General features: G+C 40.3%; 2 non-coding genes across 2 annotated transcripts; both read right to left on the bottom strand.

Annotated features, from left to right (window-relative positions):
• Positions 1-24,654: 24,654 nt before the first annotated feature.
• On the bottom strand, positions 24,655-24,726 carry LOC133249005 (small nucleolar RNA U2-30). Its single transcript, XR_009736823.1, has one exon. It is a non-coding gene; the product is annotated as a small nucleolar RNA U2-30 (small nucleolar RNA).
• A 160-nt stretch (positions 24,727-24,886) lies between these two features.
• On the bottom strand, positions 24,887-24,966 carry LOC133249006 (small nucleolar RNA U2-19). Its single transcript, XR_009736824.1, has one exon. It is a non-coding gene; the product is annotated as a small nucleolar RNA U2-19 (small nucleolar RNA).
• Positions 24,967-25,828: the final 862 nt, after the last annotated feature.

The following is a 25,828-nucleotide window of genomic DNA, read 5'->3' as shown; positions in this document are numbered from 1 at the left end:
GAGAATCCCAAGGACAGAGGAGCCTGGAGAGCTACAGTCCATAGAGCTGCAGAATCAGACACGACAGAGTGACTAGGTGACTGAGCACAGCACAGCTACATCAAATACGTACCTTGGGATTTCCCTGGTGGTCCAGTGGTTGGGAATCTGCCTTGCAATACAGGGGATGTGGGTTCAACCCCTGGTCTGGGGACTAAGATCCCACATGCCATGGGGCAACTAACCCCACGTGCCACAACAGAGAGCCAGTGTGTGGCAGCTAAGACCATAGATGGCAACCGCATTTATTATGAAGCCAAATAAATAAATAATAGTAAAAAATACATACCTTACATAGGTCAAAAGACAAGACGCCGGTTGGGAGGTACAGTTGCATCAGAGGTAACCACAAAGTCTTCTTGTTAAGAAATAGAACTCCTTGAAATTAATAAACAAAAAAAATCTTGGTAGAAAAATGGACAAAGGAAAAGAAAATCTGCATGGCTAATAAACATTCAAAATATGCTCATTTTAATTAGCAATTGGAGAAAAGCAAAGTAAAATCATAGCAAGATGCAATTTCACATTCATCATACTGCAAAAAATTAAAAAACCAGCCAATACAAAGAGTGAAATTGTAGATCAAGGGGAGACCCTACACTTCTGGTGCAAGGGTTAATTTGTAAAATCTTTTGGTGAGCAATTTGGAAAATATTTGATGAAGTTGAAATGGATTTGCACTCTCAGATGCATAGCATTAATATCATGTACACAAAAAGATTAGTATGAGAATCTTAACTGCTCTATTGTTTGAATCAGGATAAACTGGAGACAGTTTATCTGTCCATTCACAGGAGAATGGATAAACTGTAGTATGTTCATAAAATGGTCAGTCTATCTGTCTCTGTCTCAGTATTTCCCTGTCTATCCATCTGATGCTTTTTTTTTTTTTTTTTCACGCCGGGACGCGGCGGCGGGACGCGGGCGGTGCCTCGGCTACTCGATCGGACGAGGTCCCCCAGCCGCTCCCGCTTGGCTCCGGAGTCCCGCACGAACTCCATCTGATGCTTAACATGAATAAAGTTAAACTATGTGTATTAATGTGGGTAAAACTTAATAACATAATAAATGAAAAAAAATAAGTTGCAGAAGATATGAATACTGGTATGATATCTTTTGTTTAAAGTGTTAAAACCAGCAGAAAGTGTTATATACTATTTATGGATATGTAGCTATATAGGAAAAGTACTAAAGATTTTATTAGGATAAAAAACACCAAATTCATGATGGTAATTACCTTTGAGGTTTGAGGAAGACTATATTGGAAATGTCAATTGAAATAATAATACTATATTTCCCAAGTTTGGTGTTCGATACACAGTTCAGCTCAGTCGCTCAGTCATGTCTGACTCTTTGCGACCCCATGAATCGCAGCACGCCAGGCCTCCCTGTCCATCACCAACACCCAGAGTTCACCCAGACTCACGTCCATAGAGTCAGTGATGCCATCCAGCCATCTCATCCTCTGTCGTCCCCTTCTCCTCCTGCCCCCAACCCCTCCCAGCCTCAGAGTCTTTTCCAATGAGTCAACTCTTCGCATGAGGTAGCCAAAGTACTGGAGTTTTAGCTTTAGCATCATTCCTTCCAAAGAAATCCCAGGGCTGATCTCCTTCAGAATGGACTGGTTGGATCTCCTTGCAGTCCAAAGGACTCTCAAGAGTCTTCTCCAACACCACAGTTCAAAAGCATCGATTCTTCGGTGCTCAGCCTTCTTCACAGTCCAACTCTCACATCCATACATGACCACAGGAAAAACCATAGCCTTGACTAGACGAACCTTTGTTGGCAAAGTAATGTCTCTGCTTTTGAATATGCTATCCAGGTTGGTCATAACTTTCCTTCCAAGGAGTAAGCGTCTTTTCATTTCATGGCTGCAGTCACCATCTGCAGTGATTTTGGAGCCCCAAAAATAAAGTCTGACACTGTTTCCACTGTTTCCCCATCTATTTCCCATGAGATGATGGGACCAGATGCCATGATCTTTGTTTTCTGAATGTTGAGCTTTAAGCTAACTTTTTCACTCTCCACTTTCACTTTCATCAAGAGGCTTTTGAGTTCCTCTTCACTTTCTGCCATAAGGGTGGTGTCATCTGCATATCTGAGGTTATTGATATTTCTCCTGGCAATCTTGATTCCAGCTTGTGCTTCTTCCAGTCCAGCGTTTCTCATGATGTACTCTGCATATAAGTTAAATAAGCAGGGTGACAATATATAGCCTTGACGTACTCCTTTTCCTATTTGGAACCAGTCTGTTGTTCCATGTCCAGTTCTAACTGTTGCTTCCTGACCTGCATACAGATTTCTCAAGAGGCAGGTCAGGTGGTCTGGTATTCCCATCTCTTTCACAATTGTCCACAGTTTATTGTGATCCACACAGTCAAAGGCTTTGGCATAGTTAATAAAGCAGAAATAGATGTTTTTCTGGAACTCTCTTGCTTTTTCCATGATCCAGGGGATAATTGACAATTTGGTCTCTGGTTCCTCTGCCTTTTCTAAAACCAGCTTGAACATCAGGAAGTTCACAGTTCACATATTGCTGAAGCCTGGCTTGGAGAATTTTGAGCATTACAGGTGTATCTATATGCAGGTCAGGAAGCAACAGTTAGAACTGGACATGGAACAACAGACTGGTTCCAAATCAGTAAAGGAGTACATCAAGGCTGTATATTGTCACCCTGCTTATTTAACTTATATGCAGAGTACATCATGAGAAATGCTGGGCTGGATGAAGCACAAGCTGGAATCAAGATAGCTGGGAGAAATATCAATAACCTCAGATATGCAGATGACACCACCCTTATGGCGAAAGTGAAGAGAAACTAAAGAGTCTCTTGATGAAAGTGAAAGAGGAAAGTGAAAAAGTTGGCTTAAAACTCAACATTCATAAAACTAAGTTCATGGCATCTGGTCTCATCACTTCATGGCAAATAGATGGGGAAGCAATGCACAGTGACAGACTTTATTTTCTTGGGCTCCAAAATAACTGAAGATAGTAATTGCAGCCAGGAAAGTAAAAGATGCTTGCTCCTTGGAAGAAAAGCTATGACCAACCTAGATAGAATATTAAAAAGCAGAGACATTACCTTGCCCACAAATGTCCTTCTAGTCAAAGCTATGGTTTTTCCAGTAGTCATGTATGGATGTGAGAGTTGGACTATAAAGAAAGCTGAGTGCCGAAGAATTGATACTTTTGAACTGTGATGTTGGAGAAGACTCTTGAGAGTCTCTTGGACAGCAAGGAGATCCAACTAGTCCATCCTAAAGGAAATCAATCCTGATTTCCCATCAGGGAAGGACTGATGCTGAAACTCCAATGCTTGGCCACCTGATGCAAAGAACTGACTCATTTGAAAAGACCCTTATGCTGGGAAAGATTGAAGGTGGGAGAAGGGGACAACAGAGGATGAGATGGTTGGATGGCATCACTGACTCAATGGACATGAGTTTGAGTAGGCTCCGGGATTGGTGATGGATAAGGAAGCCTGGAGTGCTGCAGTCCATGGGGTTGCAAAGAGTTGGACACGACTGAACGACTGAGCTGAACTGACTGAACTGAACACAGGTGCAGATGTTAATTAACATATATACTGTTTTGTAGTACTCAAATATTTAGTAATTAAAATTAAAAAGAACTAACAGTCTGTGTAATCTCAAACTATAGGAACAACCTCTTTAAATACCTTTTCCTATGCTTTGTGTGTGGCTGGCTGGTCAACTAAGTCCCTTTAGTCACTTCCAACTCTTTGCAATCCCTATGGACTGTAGGCCGCGAGGCTCCTTTGTCCATGGGCTTCTCCAGGCAAGGATACTGGAATGGGTTGCCATTCCCTTCTCCAGGGAATCTTCTCAAGCCAGGGACCGATCCTGGGTCTCCTACATCTCCTGCACTGGGCAGGTGGGTTCTTCCCCTGTGCCACCCGGGAAGCCCCCATGCCTTGTGTGTAGTACAGTTACAATAAAATGTGACTGTAAATAATAAACTTTTTTTTCAAAAGAGAGTAGTTATTTTAATATACTTTTATATATTCTCATTTTAGCGGGTATTGTTGGAAATTTTAGTGAGGCCAAAGACTGTTTTTAAAAATTTGTTCAAGTAGATCATTAACAGACAGACTTTTCTATCTTGTCAACTGATTGAGGAGTGGAACATTTAGAGGGCACCAGCATTATAAAATAGCTTAGTCCCTGGGAAGGAAAACATCAGTAAATATGTCAATAAAATGTTAATCTCTAGGACCTTGCCTAAGTTATTTAATAACCCAGTAGTTATTAAATAAATACTTGCTGAATGAAACAAATATAGGAAATATAAAATTATGTGAAAAGTAAAGGCTTTTTTTTCTGATGCTTTTGGAGGGAGATTTTCTTGAGAAGTTAGCAATTCTAGCAGCAAGAGTCAGAATTTAAATTGTTGACCTGACACAAAAGAGTAAGACCTCTCTATGCATGGTTAGGAGTTTTCCCCTACAGACTACACTATTGAGTAATGCTGGAAGCCTCTGAACATTAATTTAGATCTTGTGGACAGGGTAAACAAAACAGTGATCTTCCTGTAAATGACTGCAGCAAAATCTCTAAATCATTAACTTCTTATCTACATGGAAGTCTGTGTCTGAGACACATACATTATTAAGTCAAAAATACAGGGTCACATGTATAGTGTTGGGAAGAGGAAAAGTTGCCTTACCCTTCCCTTCTTTGGATCTTTTTTACTGGTTAAATAATTAAAATGACATGAGACATATTAACTGAAGAAAATAGAATTTAATTTTATATGTATGAGAACCCTACAGACATGAGAGGTTCAGAGACAGAAAGGTAAAATGAGATATGTATGCCATCCTGAGCTAAGGAATGGGATAGGGCCTTGGGGCTTCCAAGGACAAGAGAGTTATTAATAGTACACAAGAGCAGCCAATGTTAGTAATTAAAGGTTTGCTCTGCCATATATATGGGGTTACTTAGATAAAAGCTATATCTGGTAGGGACTTCCCTGGTGGTCCACTGATTAAGACTCTGAGCTTCTATTACAGGGGAACTTGGGTTCCATCCCCGGTTGGGGAACGAAGGTCCTGTATGCCATGTGGTATGGGCAAAAGATTAAAAACAAGTTGTATCTGGTAATAATTTTTCTGGAAAAAGTTCCCCAATTTAAATTCTTCTAGGAAGTGAGTTCACTTCAGTTCAGTTCAGTTGCTCAGTCGTGTCTGACTCCTTGCGACCCCATGGACTGCAGCACTCCAGGCTTCCCTGTCCATCACCAACTCCTGGAGCTTGCTCAAACTCACGTCCATTGAGTCAGTGATGCCATCCAACCATCTCATCCTCTGTCGTCCCCTTATCCTCCTGCCTTCAATCTTTCCCAGCATCAGGGTCTTTTCAAATGAGTCAGTTCTCACATCAAGTGGCCAAAGTATTGGAGTTTCAGCTTCAGCATCAGTCCTTCCAATGAATATTCAGGACTGATTTCCTTTAGGATGGACTAGTTGGGTCTCCTTGCTGTCCAAGGGACTCTCAAGAGTCTTCTCCAACACCTTCTCCAACACTTCTCCACAGTTCAAAAGCATCAATTCTTCCGTGCTTAGTTTTCTTTATAGTCCAAATCTCACATCCATACATGACTACTGGAAAAATTATAGCTTTGATTATACGGACTTTGTTGGCAAACCATTGTTTCTGTTTTTTAATATGCCGTCTAGGTAGGTCATAGCTCTTCTTCCAAGGAGCAAGCGTCTTTTAATTTCATGGCTGCAGTCACTATCTGCAGTGATTTTGGAGCCCAAGAAAATGAAGTCTGGCACTGTTTCCATTGTTTCCCCATCTATTTCCCATGAAATGATGGGACCAGATGCTATGATCTTAGTTTTTTGAATGTTGAGTTTTAAGCCAGCTTTTTCACTCTCCTCTTTCATTTTCATCAAGAGACTTTTTAGTTTCTCTTCACTTTCTGCCCTAAGGGTAGTGTCATCTGTGTATCTGAAGTTATCGATATTTCTCCTGGCAATTTTGATTCCAACTTGTGCTTCATCCAGCCCCGCAGGAAGTTAAATAAGCAGGGTGACAATATACAGCCTTGACGTACTCCTTTCCTAATTTGGAACCAGTCAGTTGTTCCATGTCCGGTTCTAACTGTTGCTTCCTGACCTGCATACAGATTTCTCAGGAGGCAGGTCAGGTGGTCTGGTATTCCCATCTCTTTCAGAATTTTCCACAGTTTGTTGTGATACACACAGTCAAAGTTGTTGGCGTGTCAATAGAACAGAAATAGATATTTTTCTGGAACTCTCTTGCTTTTTTCTATGATCCAATGATGTTGGCAATTTGATCTCCGGTTCCTCTGCCTTTTCTAAATCCAGCTTGAACATCTGGAAGTTCATGGTTCATGTACTGTTGAAGCCTGGCTTGAAGAATTTTGAGCATTACTTTGTTAGCATGTGAGAGGAACACAGTTGTGCAGTAGTTTGGACATTCTTTGGCATTGCCCTTCTTTGGGATTGGAATAAAAACTGACCTTTTCCAGTCCTGTGACCACTGGTGAATTTTCCACATTTGTTGGCATATTGAGTGTAGCACTTTTACAACATCATCTTTTAGGATTTGAAATAGCTCAACTGGAATTCCATCACTTCCACTAGCTGTGTTCATAGTGATGATTTGTAAGGCCCACTTGACTTCACATTCCAGGATGTCTGGCTCTAGGTGAGTGATCACATTTCGTGGTTATCTGGGTCATTAAGATCTTTTTTGTATAGTTCTACTGCATATTCTTGGGCTTCCCTGGTGGCTCAGAAGTTAAAGCGTCTGCCTGCAATGTGGGAGACCTGGGTTTGATCCCTGGGTCGGGAAGATCCCCTGGAGAAGGAAATGGCAACCCACTCCAGTATTCTTGCCTGGAGAATCCCATGGACGGAGGAGCTTGGTGGGCTACAGTCCACAGGGTCGCAAAGAGTCGGACATGACTGAGTGACTTCACTTCACCTTCTGCATATTCTTGCCACTTCTTCTTACTATCTTCTGCTTCTGTTAGGCCCATACCATTTCTGTCCTTTATTGTGTCCATCTTTGCATGAAATGTTTCCTCAGTATCTCTGATTTTCTTGAAGAGATCTCTAGTCTTTCCCATTCTATTGTTTTCTTGTATTTCTTTGCATTGATCACTGAGGAAGGCTTTCTTATCTCTCCTTGCTATTCTTTGGAATTCTGCATTCAAATGGGTATATCTTTCCTTTTCTCCTTTGCCTTTCACTTCTCTTCTTTTCTTAGGTATTTGTAAGGCCTCCTCAGACAAGGGAGGGGCAATAGTTTCTCTTGCTCCGGACTTCCATTGCCTTTCATTCAAAATAATCCACATGCCAAAGTATCATATCTTGGGGAAGCCTGTTCTGAACTCCCACAATAGTATGAAACCTCTTAAAATTAAATTTGTGTGTGTACATATACATATATAAATTTATGTAGGGCTGTGCGTGAAATGATTCTAATTGTTTTGGAAGAATTAATATTGTTAAAATGGCCATGTTACCCAAAGCAATCTACAGATTTAATGTGATTATTATCAAATTACCCATGATATTTTTCACAGAACTAACACAAATAGTTTGAACATTTATATGGAACCACAAAAGACCCAGAATTGCCAAAATAATCTTGAGGAAAAAGAACAAAGCCGGAGGCATAACCCTCCCAGACTTTAGACAATAATAAAAAACCATAGTAATCAAACCAGCAGGGTCCTGGCACAAAAACAGACATATGAATCAATGGAACAAAATAGAGAGCCCAGAAATAAATCCACACACCCATGGTGAATTAATTTTCAACAAAGGAGGCAAGAATATACAATGGAGAAAAGATAGTCTCTTCAGCAATTGTTGGGAAAGTTGGACAGTCACATATAAATCAATGAAGATAGAACACTCCCGTACACCATACACACACATACAAAAACTCAAAATGGCTTACAGACTTAAATATAAAACCATAAATGATACCATAAAACCCCTCGAAGAAAATGTAGGCAAATTTTTTTCTGACATAAATTGTAGCAACGTTTTCTTGGGTAACTCTCCCAGGGCAATAGGAATAAAAGCAAAAATAAACAAATGGGACCTAATGAAACTTGTAAACTTTTGCACAGCAAAGGAAATCATAAACAAAATGAAAATACAACCTATGAACTGGGAGAACATATTTACACATGATGTAATTGACAAGGATTTAACTTCCAAAATAAACAAACAGCTCATTCAACTCAATATCAAAATAAACCAAACAACCCAAATGAAAATGATCAGAAAACCTAGAGAAACATTTCTCTGAAGAAGACAAACAGATGGCTGGTAGGCACATGAAAGATGTTCAACATCGATAATTATTAGAGAAATACAAATCAAAACTACAATGAGGTATCACCTCACACTGGTCAGTATGGCCATCATCAGAAAGTCTACAAGTAACAAATTCTGAAGAGGCTGTGGAGAAAAGGGAACCCTTCTACACTGTTGGTGGGAATGTAAATTGATACAGCCACTATGGAGAATAGCATGGAGGTTCCTTAAAAAAACAAAAATAGAGTTGCCATAGGATCTAGCAATCATATTCCTGGGCATATATCAGGAGAAAGCTCTAATTCAGAAAGATACCTGTATCTCAGACTTCCCAGTGGTTAAGAATTTGCTTTCCAATGAAGGGAACATGTGTTTCATCCCTGGTGCAAGAAGATTCCACATGCCATGGGGTATCTAAACCCATAAGCCTCAACTACTGAGCTTTTGTTCTAGAGCCCCCACAGTACAACCGCTGGAAGCCTTCATGCCTAGTAGAGCCTGTGCTCAGTAGCAAGAGAAGCCACTACAACTGGAAGCCCAAGCACCTCAAACAGAGTAGCCCCTGCTCACTGTAACTAGAGAGAAGCCAGAGCAGCAATAAAGACCCAGTGCAGCCATATATAAATAAATATTTTTCTAAATCTCATTTGGCTTAAAGACAGAAACAAAATAAAAAAAAAAGCTAAGAAAGTATTAAAAAAGATATATGCACCTCAATGTTTATAGTAGCACTATTTACATGGAAGCAACCTAAATGTCCATTGACAGAAGAATAGATAAAGAAAAAGTGGCATATATATATATGTACACGCACACAATAGAATATTATTCAGCCATAAAAAGACTGAAATAAAGCCATTTAGAGCAACATGGATAGACCTGGAGATTATCATACAAAGTGAAATGAGTCAGAGAAAGACAAATACCATTATGATACCACTTACATATGGAATCTAAAAATGATGCAAATAAACTTATTTACAAAACAGAAACAGATTCTTGACATAGAAAACAAACCTATGGTTGCCAAAGGGGAAAGGAGAGTCAGTTCAGTTCAGTTCTGTTGCTCAGTCGTGTCCGACTCTTTGCCACCCCATGAATCGCAGCATGCCAGGCCTCCCTGTCCATCACCAACTCCCGGAGTTCACTCAGACTCATGTCCATCAAGTCAGTGATGCCATCCAGCCATCTCATCTTCTGTTGTCCCCTTCTCCTCCTGCCCCCAAACCCTCTCAGCCATCAGAGTCTTTTCCAATGAGTCAACTCGTCACATGAGGTGGCCAAAGTACTGGAGTTTCAGCTTTAGCATCATTCCTTCCAAAGAAATCCCAGGGCTGATCTCCTTCAGAATGGACTGGTTGGATCTCCTTGCAGTCCAAGGGACTCTCAAGAGTCTTCTCCAACACCACAGTTCAAAAGCATCAATTCTTTGGTGCTCAGCTTTACTTCACAGTCCAACTCTAACATCCACACATGACCACGGGAAAAACCATAGCCTTGACTGGGTGGACTTTTGTTGGCAAAGTAATGTCTCTGCTTTTCAATATGCTATCTAGGTTGGTCATAACTTTTCTTCCAAGGAGTAAGTGTCTTTTCATTTCATGGCTGCAGTCACCATCTGCAGTGATTTTGGAGCCCAGAAAAATAAAGTCTGACACTGTTTCCACTGTTTCCCCATCTATTTCCCATGAAGTGATGGGACCAGATGCTATGATCTTAGTTTTCTGAATGTTGAGTTGTTTTTTTTTTTTTCATCCTAAGTATGCTTTTATTTTATTTTATTTTAAGGGTCATTCTTTTATTTTATTTTTTTTCCTAATTTTATTTTATTTTTAAACTTTACATAATTGTATTAGTTTTGCCAAATATCAAAATGAATCCACCACAGGTATACATGTGTTCCCCATCCTGAACCCTCCTCCCTCCTCCCTCCCTGAATGTTGAGTTTTAAGCCAACTTTTTCACTCTCCTCTTTCACCTTCATCAAGAGGCTTTTGAGTTCCTCTTCACTTTGTGCCATAAGGGTGGTGTCATCTGCATATCTGAGGTTATTGATATTTCTCCCGGCAATCTTGATTCCAGCTTGTGCTTCTTCCAGTCCAGCGTTTCTCATGATGTACTCTGCATATAAGTTAAATAAGCAGGGGGACAATATACAGCCTTGACGTACTCCTTTTCCTATTTGGAACCAGTCCGTTGTTCCATGTCCAGTTCTAACTGTTGCTTCCTGACCTGCATACAGATTTCTCAAGAGGCAGGTCAGGTTGTCTGGTATTCCCATCTCTTTCAGAATTGTCCACAGTTTATTGTGATCCACACAGTCAAAGGCTTTGGCATAGTCAATAAAGCAGAAATAGATGTTTTTCTGGAACTCTCTTGCTTTTTCCATGATCCAGCGGATAATTGGCAATTTGGTCTCTGGTTCCTCTGCCTTTCCTAAAACCAGCTTGAACAACTGGAAGTTCATGGTTCATGTACTGCTGAAGCCTGGCTTGGAGAATTTTGAGCATTACTTTACTAGCGTGTGAGATGAGTGCAATTGTGCGGTAGTTGGAGCATTCTTTGGCATTGCCTTTCTTTGGGATTGGACTAAAAACTGACCTTTTCCAGTCCTGTGGCCACTGCTGAGTTTTCCAAATTTGCTGGCATATTGAGTGCAGCACTTTCACAGCATCATCTTTCAGGATTTGAAATAGCTCAACTGGAATTCCATCACCTCCACTAGCTTTGTTCATAGTAATGCTTTCTAAGCCCACTTAACTTCACATTCCAGGATGTCTGGCTCTAGGTGAATGATCACACCATCGTGATTATCTGGGTTGTGAAGATCTTTTTTGTACAGTTCTTCTGTGTATTCTTGACACCTCTTCTTAATATCTTCTGCTTCTGTTAGGTCCATACCATTTCTGTCCTTTATCGAGGCCATCTTTGCATGAAATGTTCCCTTGGTATCTCTAATTTTCTTGAAGAGATCTCTAGTCTTTCCCATTCTGTTGTTTTCCTCTATTTCTTTGCATTGATCACTGAGGAAGGCTTTCTTATCTCTTCTTGCTATTCTTTGGAACTCTGCATTCAGATGCTTATATCTTTCCTTTTCTCCTTGCTTTTTGCTTCTCTTCTTTTCACAGCTATTTGTAAGGCCTCTCCAGACAGCCATTTTAATGTTGAGCTTTAAGCCAATCTCTTCACTCTCCTCTTTCACATTCATCAAGAGGCTCTTTAGCTCCTCTTCACTTTCTACCATAAGGGTTGTGTCATCTGCGTATCTGAGGTTATTGATATTTCTCCCAGCAATCTTGATTCCAGCTTGTGCTTCTTCCAGCCTAGCATTTCTCATGATGTACTCTGCATATAAGTTAAAGAAGCAGGGTGACAATATACAGCCTTGACGTACTCCTTTTCCTATTTGGAACCAGTCTGTTGTTCCATGTCCAGTTCTAGCTGTTGCTCCCTGACCTGCATATAGGTTTCTCAAGAGGCAGGTCAGGTGGTCTGGCATTCCCATCTCTTTCAGAATTTTCCACAGTTTATTGTGATCCACACAGCCAATGGCTTTGTGAAAGGAGAGTAGGGAGATATAAATTAGGAGTTTGGGATTAGTAGACACAAACTACCATAAATAGGATAGATAAACAATAAGGTCTTACTGTATGGTACAGAGAAAATGAAAGTATAAGTCCCTCAGTTGTGTTAGACTCTTTGCGACTCCATGGGTGGCCTGTCCCTTCTTCAACAACCTTTCAACACCAGCTCTGTTCTCTACATAGACCCAACTTTGTAAACTTCTTTATTGAGTTAGAAACTGAATTTCTATTTCGATGTAGTTTAGTTTTAGGAGGGAGAGCAATGTGCTTTGTTACAGCAGACAAGTTCTTCCATTCTGCTGGTCTGAATGAAAGGTTGTTGCTGAAACACAAAAGACACCGGGATTCTTGGCCTCCGGAGGAGAAGAATTCAATCCGGGGCCAGAGATGAGGCTTGATTGCTCAGAGCTTTCATGGTAATAAAGTTTTATTAAAGTATAAAAGAGATAGAGAAATCTTCTGACATAGACATCAGAAAGGGAGATAAAGAGTACCCCGCCAGCTAGTCTTTAGCTGGATGTTATATAGCTTCTAGCAGTCTGCTAATAAAGGAAAGGAAATGTCTCAAAACTCAGAGAATGGCACCAGGCCCCTCACCCACAAGATGCATTTTGAGATAATGTTGGCACCAGGTGAGTCATCCCGGGCCATAAAACCATTGACATGAGTCTTGAAGAAAGGCAGGTTTCCATACAAATATATAGTTTCATCAACATAGATTAGGAGAGCAATGTATCAGTATAACATACTGGTTCTGAGCCTTTAGGCAGAACCAACTTGAAGATAGAGTCAAGGGTTAATACATAGTACGTTAGCATTGCTTAAATAAGAAAAATGCATTGGTTAGCTCGAGGTTTGAGAAAAGTTAAGTTCAGGTGGAACCAGCTGTTATTAGGCAGTACAGAATTTTCAGAGAGACCTCTTTTTAAATTTGTATAGAGAAGGGGAAAAAATATAACAGTAGTTTGTTTCCTCCTGCCACTTAAGAGAGAGATAAAAAATGTCTGACACTTGCAGGCTATTTCCTCCGTTTGGAGACCCCTGACCTTCCTGCCTGTTACCCTCTCATGAGGATACACTGTACACTGTACAATACGTACAATACATACATGTATGTATTGTAGCCACTTCTCACTAACCATAGTAGCTGAAAGGAGAATATACACCCAACATAGTGTAGCAGTGAAGAAACAATCTGCCCATGCAGGAGATGCAGGAGACATGGGCTCAATCCCTGGGTTGAGAAGATCTCCTGGAGGAGGAAATGGCAACCCACTCCAGGATTCTTGCCTGGAAAATCCAATGGACAGAGGAGCCTGGCAGGCTACAATCCATGGGATCACAAAAGAGTCAGACACGACTGAACACATATGCTTCATGTACAACAAAGTTTCCCTAAACTTTAATAGCCTTACTTTAAAAAGTTGTTTCTAGATGTCTTGTATCATGCTGATATTCCAAGTTATAAAGGTTTAAAAGGCACAAGGAAAGCTGGGACACAGGAAGCACAGGATGTAATGACTTTGAAAGTATGAGTTGCAGAAAGAAAGCTGGATGCACCGTCATCCATCATTATTCAGTGTCTGGATGTATGTTTATAACAGCGCCTTTGTTTGTCGGAAGCAATGGGTCTCAAGGGCACTGCAGGGGATGTCAAGAGAGATTGTTCCCTGAATATAATAGTTGCTTAATAAATATTCATTGAACGAGAAAGCAGAGACAGGCACTTCGGAGCTTTGCTGATATGAAAAGTTGTTCATTGAGATTGCTGCAGGTTTTTGGCGTGGGTGGAAGTGGTAATAAGATGGTGGTTTTATGTGGAACATGTAGGACATGGAGGCAGTTGAATGGAAAATAGTGCCATAAAAAATTTCTGATGTGATTATGTAAAAAAGTTACTCAGAGCTGAGGACTCTTGAATCTATGCCCAAGGAAATCTGATGTCCCCTAAACTTTTCTTTCACTTTTATTTTTTCAAGTTGGTGTCCATTTAACAATACTGAGTTCCTTTAGGCCAGGTACTGGGGCCACAGAGGCCAGGAGGCAGGATTCCTGCTTTTGGAGAGCATACTGTTGAGACTATAGCAGGCACCTTGTGTGGTGCCGATCACATTGTGTGGTTGTGACAATGACTGGGACTAGGACTGTCAGGCTCAGAGAAAGAAGCCATTACTTTGGAGGGGTGGGAAGAAAGAAAAGAAGTTGGGGGAAATTTTCTCAGAGAATGTCACAGATAGATGAACTAGACCATGACGGTGAAGCAGAAATTTGCTGCCAAAGAACCTGGTGTATGTGTGTTAAGTTTTAAAGAGAGAGGCCTTACAAGCCACAACTGATTAAGCATGAAGTGGATGGTGAATGAAATGTGAAGTCGTCAAAGATCATCTTCAAGGATTTGGAATCAGTTAAAAGTTATGCTGAGTCATTCTCCCTGTGGCTGGAGGTTCTTCAGGCTGGTCTTTTCCCGAGAGGGTCAGGGAAAATAAGTGAGAACAGAATTTCCCAATGGAAAGAGGAGTAGGGAAGAGAAATTTCTACTCTCATTTGAAGAACAGAACATAAAGACTAATAGACAACAGACAGAAGGGAAGAGGCCTAAGTGCATGTCATGCTCTTTCAAGACAGCCTGTACTTGCTGAGCCCCCTTGTTCCATATGCCAATCCCTGCTCCCTTCCTTTGGGAGGCCCTGCCAGACCCCCTCGTATCCTCTTATGAGTTCTTGCAGAGCTAGTTTCTGGCTTCACTCCTGTGGTGCTTTGCACTGTACATCTTCTTGTGTACATTTATTGTGCTGCTCTTGAGAGCTAGCACCTTTTGCATTTCTCACGGTCTCTCTAGGAGCTTCCACAGGCTCTGGAAGATTACACTGGCCTCTGAATGGGCCTTCCACGTCTAGCTTCCACTGCTCCAACCTTCTTTTCAGAATATTTCTTTGGTGACAACCTCAGTTCTCTTGCTCATAAACTTCATGCATACTTCATCTGTGAAAGAGTGAAAAAGAGCCAATAAAAATCAAATGGTAGAAGGATGATGCTTAATGAATGGGAGATGTTCGTGACATATGGTTAAGTTACATGTAGATTATGTTTCATATGTTCCATATTTTGTTAAAAATACAGGCCAGGGACTTCTGTGGTGGTCCAGTGGTTAAGAATCCACCTGCCAATGCAGGGGACATGGGTTTGATCCCTGCTCCGGGAAGATTCCTACTTGCCATGGGGTGACTCAGCCCGAGCACCAGCCACAACATCTGAAGCTCATGTGCTCTAGGAACCACACACTGCAGAAAGAGAAGCTACCACAATGAGAAGCCCGCACACCACAGCTAAGAGTAGTCCCCACTTGCCACAACTAGAGAAAGCCCACACGCAGCAACAAAGACCCAGTGCAGCCAAAAAAAAAAAAAAAATAGGTCAAATGACTGAAAGTGTATAGATCAAGATGAAAGGCAGCACTGTGGCTTTTTGTGAATAGGCTGCAGCTGGTGCTTTTTCCCTTCTCTAACTCTGCTGACTAAAGATACTGAAACCTTTATTCAGCTTCTCTGGCATTGTTCCTGCTCCTCAGTATAACATTTTTTTCCAAAGAGACTGGCCTCCTCACTCTCCCTGTTAATACCCAGCTCATATTTTTTTAATCACCATCTGTGCTCATGCTATCCCTCTTGGATCGTCTTCCCTTCTTTTTCTTTCTTAAGCCTCTCAGAAGCCTTTTCTGACCCAAACTCCTTCCTTCCTAGATTGTTCCCTGTGGTACCCATAGTCTATATCATACACTTTGGAACTGTACAAGGAATGAAACTTGTTTAAAGATGAATGAAAAAGCATAAAGCCGCTAAAGTTTATCAGTATAGGATATATACACAAAAGAGTTGCTTTTGTTGATTAACCAGATGTGGTGGTTCTCTGTCCTCTAGCTCTGGTAGTGTCTGTGTTTTTGCTCCACTTAAACAGCAAAGCAGAACTCAGAATCTCTCCAAATTTTCCCTGGAGTCTACTTACAAAAGAGTAGCGGTGAGAAATGTAGCTTTTACTGAGGATTTTTGTGGGAGAGAAGCCAGAAGGTAGTTATATGCCTCAAAGTAAGCAATTTAAAATGCATAATTGACTTTGATTTGATTTCCTCAAACCTATTCTCTGCTACCTTCATTACAGGGGTTTCTTTCCCTGAAGCTCTTTTAGCTGCACCCAGCCTCTTGACTTTATCCCATTGCTCTGAGTTTTCCCCTGAAAATATCAACTTCTCCACCATGCAGACTGATTTAGTTTGGTCCCTCTTCCTGTCCCATGTGGCAAATCCATGTCCCTCTTACTCTTCAGCAAACAAAGGGTTCTTCAGTAATGCAGACCTGTTATCTTTATAGGATCCATATACCCACTTTATTTCTACTTCTTGCCCTCTTTATTCCTATTACCTCAGCACAATTATTAATAGCCTTTTCACATTCTCAAAAACGAATTGGTTTGGACAACAAATTATATGTTCTAAGTTGTAGATAACTTTTCGCCCTTAAGTAGCTAGTTCTTTAGCATCTACTTGGTTTCTCAGATGAGACTGATGGCTCTTTTAGGCAAGGGACCCAATCTTCTACATGTCTGTGTCATTGTACTTGGTAGCAGTTCAATAGGTACTTGTTAAATTGGATAACGTAAGTCAAAGTGTTTGAGCAGACCTCTGCAGGTGTGAGTTGGGGCAGAAGGTACCTTCCCTAAAGAGAACATTCATGCTGGGGAACCCTGGTGAGAGATCAGGTATAGTGGAAAATGTGGGGCCTGTAAGAGACAGGAACCACATGAAGATTAATGAGATTGAGTATGTGTGTATGTATGTGTGCATGAGTATAGACAGATTTCACTACAGCGGCATGTAGTATGTCTTCAATGAATGTTTATTTCATTCTGTCATTTATATCTCACTAGCTTTTTCTCCCCTAGCTTTATTGAGGTATGTGTGCATGCTAAGTAACTTCAATAATGTCTGACTTTAAGACCCTGTGGACTCCAGCCTTTCAGGTTCCTCTGTTCATGGGATTCTTCAAGCAAGAATACTGGAGTGGGTTGCCATGACCTCCTCCAGGGTATCTTCCCGACACAGGGATCGAACCCATATCTCTTAGTCTCCTGCATTGGCAGGTAGGCTGTTTACCACTAGTGCTATCTGAGAAGCCCATGGTATATACATGTAATAGAATATTATTCAGTCATAAAAGAATGAAATATTGCCATTTTCAGCAATATGGACTGAGAGAATATAATGCTTAGTGAAATAAGTCAGAGAAAGATAAATACTATATGATAACACTTATATGTAGAATCTTAAAAATAATACAAATGATTTCATATACAGAACAGAAACAGACTCTCAGACAGAAAAAACAAACTTATGATTACCAAAGCAGAAAGGGCGAGGGGAAGGACAAATCAGGAATATGGGATTAACAGATACTGAATACTATTTGTAAAATAGATAGGAGCAAAGATTTGTTTGTTTTTATTGCCTATTATCCAATATCTTGTAATAATCTATGAAAGTGAAAGTCATTGCTTAGTCATGTCCAAGTCTTTGCAACCCCATGGAATTCTCCAGGCTAGAATACAGGAGTGGGTAACCTTTCCCTTCTCCAGGGGACCTTCCCAACCCAGGGATTGAACCCAGGTCTCCCACATTGCAGGCAGATTCTTTATCAGATAAGCCACCAGGGAAACCCTAGAATTCAATTATAAATGAAACCATTCAAACAGCTTCCTCTCCCTCTTAGTCTCCCAAAGGAAGAGAAGATAATGTATAACAGAATATAATCTGGAGAATGGCATTGAAACATGTATAATATCACATAAGAAACGAATCGCCAGCCCAGGTTCGATGCAGGATACAGGAAGCTTGGGGCTGGTGCACTGGGATGACCCAGAGGGATGGTATGGGGAGGGAGGTGGGAGGGGGGTTCAGGATTGGGAACACGTGTACACCCATGGCAGATGCATGTTGATGTATGGCAAAACCAATACAATATTGTAAAGTTAAAAAAAAAAGACTGAATCACTGTTCTGGGCACCTGAAACTAACACAATATTATAAATCACCTATACTTCAATTAAAAAAAGAAAGTAAGCTATTAGAGTTAATAAATAAGTTCAACAAGATTACAGAATGCAAGATCAATATACAAAAATCAATTGTATTTCTTCACAATAGAAATGAACAATACAAAATTGATTTAAGAAAATAACTCAATTGACAATAGTATCAAACAGAATAAAATACTTAGGAATAAGTTTAATCAAGCAAGTGTAAAACTTGCACACTAAAAACTACAAAACATTGTAGAAACAAATTAAAGAAGATCTAAATAAATGTAAAGACATTACATGTTCATGAATGGGAAGACTTAAAATTCTCAAGATAGTTCAGTTCAGTTCAGTTCAGTTCAGTCACTCAATCGTGTCCAACTCTTTGCAATCCCATGGACTGCAGCACGCCAGGCCCCCCTGTCCATCACCAACTCCCGGAGTTTACCAAACTCATGTCCATTGAGTTGGTGATGCCATCCAACCATCTCATCCTCTATCGTCCCCTTCTCCTCTCGCCTTCAATCTTTTCCAGCATCAGTGTCTTTTCAAATGAGTCAGCACTTCATATCAGGTGGCCAAAGTATTGGAGTTTCAGCTTCAACATCAGTCCTTCCAATGAACATTCAGGATTGATTTCCCTTAGGATGGACTGGTTGGATCTTCTAGTAATAACCCCCAAATTCATCTATAATTTCAATTCATTCCCCCTTAAATTCCAAGCTGTATTCTTTGCACAAACTGACAAACTTCTCCAAACATTCATATGGAAAGTCAAAGGACTCTGAATATCAAATACAATATTGAAAAGGAAGAACAAAGCTGGAGGATTCCTACTTCCTGATCCCAAAACTTAATGCAGAGCTGCAGTGTAGTATCAGCATAATGATAGACAAATAGGTCAAGGAAATAGAATTAGAGACTTGAAATAAACCCTTACATTTATAGTTAATTGATTTTCAACAAAGATGTCAAGACAATTTAATAGGAAATGAACAACCTTTTCAAGAAATGGTGCAGGAAGTATTGGATATCCACATGCAAGAGAATGAAACTGAACCCTACTTTATACTGTATGCCAAAGGTAACTCAAAATGGATCAAAGTTTAGGTCCCATTCTGAGTTTATTTTTGTGTATAGTGTCAGGAAGTGTTATAATTTCATTCTTTTACACATAGCTGTCCAGTTTTCCCAGCAACACTTATTGAAGAGGCTACCTTCTCTCCATTGTATATTCTTGACTTCTTTGTCAAACACAAGGTGCCCACAAGTGCATGGGCTTATCTCTGGGTTTTCTATCTTGTTCCTTTGATCTATATTTCTACATTTGTACCAATACCATACTGCCTTGATGATTGTAGCTTTTTAATATAGTCTGAAGTCAGGGAGGCCGATTCCTCCAGCTTTGTTTTTCTTTTTCAAGATGGCTTTGGCTATTCTGGGTCTTCTGTGTTTCTAAAAATTTTGTAAAATTTTTTGTTCTAGTTCTGTGAAAAATGCTATTGGTAATTTGATAAGGATTGCATTGAATCTGTAGATTACTTTGGGTAGTATAGTCATTTTCACAATATTGATTCTTCCAATCCAAGAATATAGCCTATCTCTCCATCTGTTTGTGCCATCTTTGATTTCTTTCATCAGTGCCTTATAGTTTTCTGTACATAGGTCTTTTATATCCTTAAGTAGGCTTATTCCTAGGTACTTACTCTTTTTCTTGCAATGGTGAATAGGCTTGTTTCCTTCATTTCTCTTTCTGATTTTTGGTTGTTAGTGTATGGAAATGCTAGGGATTTCTGTGTATTAATTTTTTATCCTGCGATTTTAGTAAATTCATTGATTAATACTAGTAATCTTCTGGTGGCTAAATCCTAAATCTTTAGTATTTTCCATGTATAGTACAGGCTTCCCAGGTGGCTCGGGGTAAAGACTCCACCTGCCAATGCAGGAGTGGCAGGAGACACAGGTTCAATCCCTGGGTCGGGAAGATCCCCTAGAGAATGGAATGGCAATCCACTCTAGTATTCTTGCCTGGAACAGCCCATGGACAGAGAAGCCTGGTGGGCTACAGACCAGGGGATTGTATAGAGTCAGACATGATTGAGTGACTGAGCATGCACACACACATGTATCATGTTATCTGCAAACAGTGACAGTTTTACTTCTTTTCCAGTCCAGATTCTTTTATTACTTTTTCTTTTCTGATTGTTGTGGCTAGGACTTCCAAAACTATGTTTTGATGAGTGACAAGAGTGGCAACCTTGTCTTGTTAGAGGAAATGCTTTCAGTTTTTCACCATTGAAAATAATGTTTGGTGTCAGCTTGTTGTATATGGCCTTTATTTTTTTGAGGTAGGTTCTTTCTATGCCCACTTTCTGGAGAGGTTTTTTTAAATCATGAATGAGTGTTGAATTTTGTCAAAAAAATTTTTTTCATCTATCGAGATTATCATATGCTTTTTATTTTTCAATTCGTTAATATGGTGTGTCACATTGATTTATTTGCATATATTGAAGAATTTCTGCATGCTTGGGATAAACCCCACTTGATCATGGTGTATGATTCTTTTGGTGTGTTGTTGAATTCTGTTGTAGTGTTTTGTTGAGGATGTTTGCATCTGTGTTCATCAGTGATATTGGCCTGAAACTGTCTTTTTTTGGTAATATTTTTGTCTCATTTTGGTATCAGGGTAATGATGACCTTGTAGAATGAGTTTGGAAGTGTTCCTCCCTCTGCAATTTTTTTGAAGAGTTTGAGAAGAATAGGTGTTAGTTCTTCTCTAAACATTTGATAGAATTAGCCCATGAAACCATTTGGCCCTGGACTTTTGTTTGTTGGAAGATTTTTTGATCAGTTTTGATTTCAGTGTTTGCGATTGGTCTGTTCACATTTTTTACTTCTTCCTGGTTCAGTCTTGGTGGTGGTGGTGGTTTAGTAGCTAAATCATGTTCAACTCTTGTGACCACATGGACTATAGCCTGCCAGGATCCTCTGTCCATGGGGTTTGCCAGGCAAGAATACTGGGGTGGGTTGCCATTTACTTCTCCAGGGGGTCTTCCTGATGCAGGTTTAGAACCTGGGTCTCCCACATTGCAGGCAGTCTTCAGTCTTGGACTGGTGAAATTTTCTAATTTGTCCATTTCTTCCTGGTTGTCCATTTTATTGGCATAATTTCTTGTAGTAGTCTCTTATGATCCTTTGTATTTCTGTGATGTCTGTTGTAACTTCTCCTTTTTATGTCTAACTTTATTGATTTGCATCTTCTCCCCCCCCCCCTTTTTTTTGATGAATCTGCTTAATGGTTTATCAATTTATCTTCTCAAAGAACCAGCTTTTAGTTTTATTGATCTTTGCTATTGTTTTCTTCATTTCTTTTTCATATATTTCTGCTCTGATCTTTATGATTTATTATTTGACTAATTTTGTGTTTTTTATTCTTCTTTTTCTAGTTGTTTTTGGTGTAAAATTAGGTTGTTTATTTGATGTTTTTCTTGTTGATTGATGTAGGATTGTATTGCTGTGAACTTCCCTCTTTGAACTAATTTTGCTGCATCCCATAGGTTTTTTTGGAGGGGGGGTGGCGGTGAGGAGATATCTGTCTTCCAAGGTAAGGAGCAGCAGCTGCGCTTTTCTGGAGCCGCCGTGAAGAGATACCCCAAGTCCAAGGTAAGAGAAACCCAAGTAAGATGGTAGGTGTTGCAAGAGGGCATCAGAGGGCAGACACACTGAAACCATACTCACAGAAAACTAGTCAATCTAATCACACTAGGACCACAGCCTTGTCTAACTCAATGAAACTAAGCCATGCCCTGTGGGGCCACCCAAGACGGGCAGGTCATGGTGGAGAGGTCTGACAGAATGTGGTCCACTGGAGAAGGGAATGGCAAACCACTTCAGTATTCTTGCCTTGAGAACTCCATGAACAGTATGAAAAGGCAAAATGATAGGATACTGAAAGAGGAACTCCCCAGGTCAGTAGGTGCCCAATATGCTACTGGAGATTAGTGGAGAAATAACTCCAGGAAGAATGAAGGGATGGAGCCAAAGCAAAAACAATACCCAGCTGTGGATGTGACTGGTGATAGAAACAAGGTCCGATGCTGTAAAGAGCAATATTGCATAGGAACCTGGAATGTCAGGTCCATGAATCAAGGCAAATTGGAAGTGGTCAAACAGGAGATGGCAAGAGTGAACGTCAACATTCTAGGAATCAGCGAACCAAAATGGACTGGAATGGGTGAATTTAACTCAGATGACCATTATATCTACTACTGCGGGCAGGAAACCCTCAGAAGAAATGCAGTAGCCATCATGGTCAAAAAAGAGTCTGAAATGCAGTACTTGGATGCAATCTCAAAAACAACAGAATCATCTCTGTTCATTTCCAAGGCAAACCATTCAATATCACAGTAATCCAAGTTTATGCCCCAACCAGTAATGCTTAGTTTCATTGAGTTAGTAATGCAGAAGCTGAAGTTGAATGGTTCTATGAAGACCTACAAGACCTTTTAGAACTAACACCCAAAAAAGATGTCCTTTTCATTATAGGGGACTGGAATGCAAAAGTAGGAAGTCAAGAAACACCTGGAGTAACAGGCAAATTTGGCCTTGGAATACAGAATGAAGCAGGGCAAAGACTAATAGAGTTTTGCCAAGAGAACGCACTGGTCATAGCAAACACCGTCTTCCAACAACACAAGAGAAGACTCTACACATGGACATCACCAGATGGTCAACACCAAAATCAGACTGATTATATTCTTTGCAGCCAAAGATGGAAAAGCTCTATACAGTCAGCAAAAACAAGACTGGGAGCTGACTGTGGCTCAGATCATGAACTCCTTATTGCCAAATTCAGACTGAAATTGAAGAAAGTAGGAAAACCACTAGACCATTCAGGTATGACCTAAATCAAATCCCTTATGATTATACACTGGAAGTGAGAAATAGATTTAAGGGACTAGATCTGATAGACTGCCTAATGACCTATGGACGGAGGTTTATGACATTGTACAGGAGATAGGGATCAAGACCATCCCCATGGAAAAGAAATGCAAAAAAGCAAAATGGCTGTCTGGGGAGGCCTTACAAAGAGCTGTGAAAAGAAGAGAAGCAAAAAGCAAGGAGAAAAGGAAAGATATAAGCATCTGAATGCAGAGTTCTAAAGAATAGCAAGAAGAGATAAGAAAGCCTTCCTCAGCGATCAGTGCAAAGAAATAGAGGAAAACAACAGAATGGGAAAGACTAGAGATCTCTTCAAGAAAATTAGAGACACCAAGGGAACATTTCATGCAAAGATGGGCTTGATAAAGGACAGAAATGGTATGGATCTAACAGAAGCAGAAGATATTAAGAAGAGGTGTCAAGAATACACAGAAGAACTGTACAAAAAAGATCTTCACGACCCAGATAATCACGATGGTGTGATCACTCACCTAGAGCCAGATATCCTGGAATGTGAAGTCAAGTGGGCCTTACGAAGCATCACTATGAACAAAGCTAGTGGAGGTGATGGAATTCCAGTGGAGCTATTTCAAATCCTGAAAGATGATGCTGTGAAAGTGCTGCACTCAATATACCAGCAAATTTGGAAAACTCAGCAGTGGCCACAGGACTGGAAAAGGTCAGTTTTCATTCCAATCCCAAAGAAAGGCAATGCCAAAGAATGCTCAAACTACCACGCAATTGCACTCATCTCACATGCTAGTAAAGTAATGCTCAAAATTCTCCAAGCCAGGCTTCAGCAATACGTGAACTGTGAACTTCCAGACGTTCAAGCTGGTTTTAGAAAAGGCAGAAGAACCAGAGATCAAATTGCCAACATCCGTTGGATCATTGAAAAAGCAAGAGAGTTCCAGAAAAACATCTATTTCTGCTTTATTGATTATGCCAAAGCGTTTGTGTGGATCACAATAAACTGTGGAAAATTCTTCAAGAGATGGGAATACCAGACCACCTGACCTGCCTCTTGAGAAATCTGTATGCAGGTCAGGAAGCAACAGTTAGAACTGGACATGGAACAACAGACTGGTTCCAAATAGGAAAAGGAGTACGTCAAGGCTGTATATTGTCACCCTGCTTATTTAACTTATATGCAGAGTACATCATGAGAAATGCTGGGCTGGAAGAAGCACAAGCTGGAATCAAGATTGCCAGGAGAAATATCAATAACCTCAGATAAGCAGATGACACCACCCTTATGGCAGAAAGTGAAGAGGAACTAAAAAGCTTCTTGATGAAAGTGCAAGAGGAGAGTGAAAAAGTTGGCTTAAAGCTCAACATTCAGAAAATGAAGATCATGGCATCTGGTCCCATCACTTCATGGGAAATAGATGGGGAAACAGTAGAAACAGTGTCCGACTTTATTTTTGGAGGCTCCAAAATCACTGCAGATGGTGAGTGAAGCCATGAAATTAAAAGACGCTTACTCCTTGGAAGAAAAGTTATGACCAACCTAGATAGTATATTGAAAAGTAGAGACATTACTTTGCCAACAAAAGTCTGTCTACTCAAGGCTATTGTTTTTCCTGTGGTCATGTGTGGATGTGAGATTTGGATTGTGAAGAAAGCTGAGCGCCGAAGAATGGATGCTTTTGAACTGTGGTGTTGGAGAAGACTCATTTTTTTTTTTTTTTTAATTCTGAGCTCAGATCAAGTGTAGAAACCTTCATAACTGTATAAAGTCCTGCAGTAAAATCTTTTCATCATTGGTCAGAATTGATCAGCCTTTCATACAAGCACACCCACAACCAACTCTCACTTACCCACCAATAAGCCCCTTAATTATCCAGTCACCTATACACACACACACACACACACACACACACACGCACCCACCCCTTCATACCCCTTATTTAAAATTTTTCTTTTGCTTCTCAGAACTACAGAGATCATGCATCAGATACACTGGGTGGTCTTCTGATGCTCAGATTTGGCTACTTTCATCACTGATCCACTTCAGTAAGAGCAGATCTCAGAGAATGGAGAAGACTCTTGAGGATCCCTTGGACTGCAAAGAGATCCAACCAGTCCATTCTGAAGGAGATCAGCCCTGGGATTTCTTTGGAAGGAATGATGCTAAAGCTGAAACTCCAGTACTTTGGCCACCTCATGCAAAGAGTTGACTCATTGGAAAAGACCCTGATGCTGGGAGGGATCGGGGGCAGGAGAAAGGGACGACAGAGGATGAGATGGCTGGATGGCATCACTGACTCGATGGACGTGAGTCTGAGTAAACTTTGGGAGTTGGTGATGGACAGGGAGGCCTGGCGTGCTGAGATTCATGGGGTCGCAAAGAGTCGGACACAACTGAGCAACTGAACTGAACTGAACTGATAGGTTTTTGATTGTCATGTTTTCATTGTCATTTGTTTCTATGTTCTTTTTTCTTATTTTCTCTTTGACTTCTTCAGTGATCACTTGGTTATTTAGAAGTATATTATTTAGTGTCCATGTGTTTGTGTTTTTTACAGTTTTTCCACTGTAACTGATAACTAATCTCATGTTGATGTGATCAGATAAGGTGCTTAATGTGATTTAAATTTTCTTAAATTTACTGAGGCTTGATTTGTGACCCAAGATGTGATCTGTCCTTGAGAATGTTCCATGTACTAAAAAAAAAAAAAAAAAAAAAAAAGTGTATTCTGCTGCTTTTCAATGGAATGTCCTATAAATATCAATTAGGTCCATCTGGTATAATGTGTGATTAAAGGTTTGCATTTCCTTATTAATTTTTTATTTGGATAATCTGTCCATTGGTGTAAGTGGGGTAATAAAGTCCCACACTATTATTGTGTTACTGTTGATTTCCCCTTT

The sequence above is a fragment of the Bos javanicus genome, chromosome 5 (genome assembly GCF_032452875.1).
Source record: "Bos javanicus breed banteng chromosome 5, ARS-OSU_banteng_1.0, whole genome shotgun sequence".
Classification (NCBI taxonomy): Eukaryota; Metazoa; Chordata; class Mammalia; order Artiodactyla; family Bovidae; genus Bos; species Bos javanicus.
The sequence above is the reverse complement of the archived record's forward strand: the minus strand, read 5'-3'. Positions and strand labels throughout refer to the sequence as shown.